Source organism: Frankliniella occidentalis, unplaced genomic scaffold (assembly GCF_000697945.3).
Source record: "Frankliniella occidentalis isolate FOCC.00 unplaced genomic scaffold, Focc_3.1 Scaffold79, whole genome shotgun sequence".
NCBI classification, from domain to species: domain Eukaryota; kingdom Metazoa; phylum Arthropoda; class Insecta; order Thysanoptera; family Thripidae; genus Frankliniella; species Frankliniella occidentalis.
Window position 1 is genome coordinate 1,106,284 of NW_026267209.1, and position 2,289 is coordinate 1,108,572.

Consider the following 2,289-nt stretch of genomic DNA (forward strand, 5'->3'; position numbering starts at 1 on the left):
GGCGCGGGCCTTGGAAGGTGAGCCGAATGGGACAACTTTATCGGCAGGCAGAGGGTGCGCCCGCGCGGCCCCCGGGAGGGCGAGGGGAGCGGAGGGGGTAGCTTTAATACTGGCTATGATTTCATGCTTTCCCACCGGCAGCCGCTTTCCGCCTTCTCTCTCTCTCGCACTCAACTTCTTTGCCCGACGTACATCTAATTCTTTCTTGTCTCTTTTTACAGAATGTGGGCGTCGGTGACGCAGCGGAGCGACGCCGCGGCGCCGTCGTCGCGGACCAAGCACTCGGCCACGGTGCTCGGGGGCTGCCTGTACGTGCTGGGCGGGCGCAACGGCAACCTGCCCCTCAAGGACCTGTGGCGCTACCACCTGGGTGAGTAAGCGCGGCGCTTCACACGCACACACACAAACACAAACACACGGCAGCGGAAGATCCGGCAGTAAAACTCGCGCGCCGGGTGGCTGGCCCCCACCCCGCCCCGCGTCCTGCACTCCGAGCCGGCGATAAATTCGAAAACGTGGCGCGCGCGCAATCGATCGCATCGAAATGCGGATAGCGCGGGAGGCAGCCGGCAGTTTGCCAAACACCGATACATCGACATGCACTTGTCGCCCTGCAGGAGCAGGAGGGGGTGCAGGAGCAGGGGAGGCGGGGGAGGAGGGCGTTACAAATGCGGCAGGGTGCAGCAGCAGCCCCGCTGCTGCAGTGGGGAGGGGACCCGCGCTCCGGCTGGGCCCTGCGCGACGCGCTCCCCAGCCCTGCCGCCGGCGCGCTCAGGGGAGGCTAGGAAAAAAGACCCTCCCCCGCCGGGCTTTGCTTCTGTCGGGCGGTCTGAGCGGCGCTGAGGGGCGGCCAGCGCGCAGTGGGGTGGACGCGTCCGGGGCGGGGCGGGGCGCTTGGAGTAACTCCAGGGGAGGGCCGGGCTGCGCGGAGCGGAGAGACTAATGGTCTGCAGAAACAGGCTGCAAGATTTGCCTCATGAGCTGCGTTTTATTGGAGTTTATTGTATTTCTTTGCCACGACGGCCAAGAGGCAACAAAAACATAACTGGTGCAGACAAGACAAATAATGGCGCATAAAGCACACACAGTGGTGGTGGTGGTCAGCTTTGCTTTGCGTGTGTGGCGTCCGGTTCGGTGCCGGTCGGTCGGTTCCGGTCAGGTGCACGCTTTCCCCCACCTCATCCCCTCAAGCCGAACTCGCTGTTGCCTCGTTATCGGCGCCGATCGGAACAAAGCCAGGGTCGTCGAGCTTCGCTGCTGTGCTGCCCCTCCGGCCCGAGTGACTCGGCCCGTCCTCTGTCTCTCCGTATCTCCAGGGGATGATGCCACTTACGGGACGCGTGTTTTCTACCGCTCCCTCCTCCTTGCCCTCCCCCCTCGCCCCCCCACTGTTGTAGCCTCTCTGGTCCTCCCCTCGTCCTCATCCGCCCCGGAGGCGCTCCAGCCAGAGTCGCGCTTCCCCTTTTATTTTCACAATTCCTTCACAAGCGGACAAGCAGCGCAGGGTCGAGGGCGGGGCGGGGCGGAGCACATCGGCGGGGTGCGTTTGTGGCAGGAGGCCGTACGGTGTTACGGGCCGAGCGGGGAGAGGCAGGGGCTGTGGCGTGGCGGGGCGTGGAGGAGGGCCTCCTTCATTTGACAGCTTGTGTGTGCGCGCGTGTGAGAGCGGGGCGTTCGAGGACGTCACGGAGGATGTCAGCCGCACCAGCAGCACCGCCGCCGCCGCCGCCGCCGCCGCCGGGGCGTGCTGTGTGTGTTTGCCAACAGGACGGGCTACTTGACGTGCGCTGGGGCGGAGGGTTGGGGATACATGTCGGCTGGGGGTTTGGAGAGCTGTAAGGAAGGCGGGGCTGCTGCTCTGCGGCTGCAGCTCGGCACGGCGGCGGTGCGGTGGAGGTGGAGCAGAGTACTACAGCGCCCCTGTTCCTGTTAGTGTCTTGCTCTCATCCTCATCCCCCCTTTCCCCCGCTCGCTCCCTCTCCCGCTCTCCCCTCCAGCCCCTCCTCCACCGACTATTCCTCTTGCCCCCCACAGGAGTCGACCTTATCGTCCTGTCCAGGACACCCTCCCTCTCCCTCGGCCTTCTCTGCCCTCCTCTTTCTTCTCTATTTCTCTCGGAAGCTTGGCTAATTGAATGGACCTTCGCAGAAACAGAGAGAAGGAATCCGGTGAGAGGCGCTGACTGAGCCCCCCACAGCCAGCCAACCAGCCAACCCCTTTCCTCATCAGGCCGACAGCCAGGTGGGCGAACGAGGCGGGCGGACGCGGACGACGGGCGGCTAAAAGGGC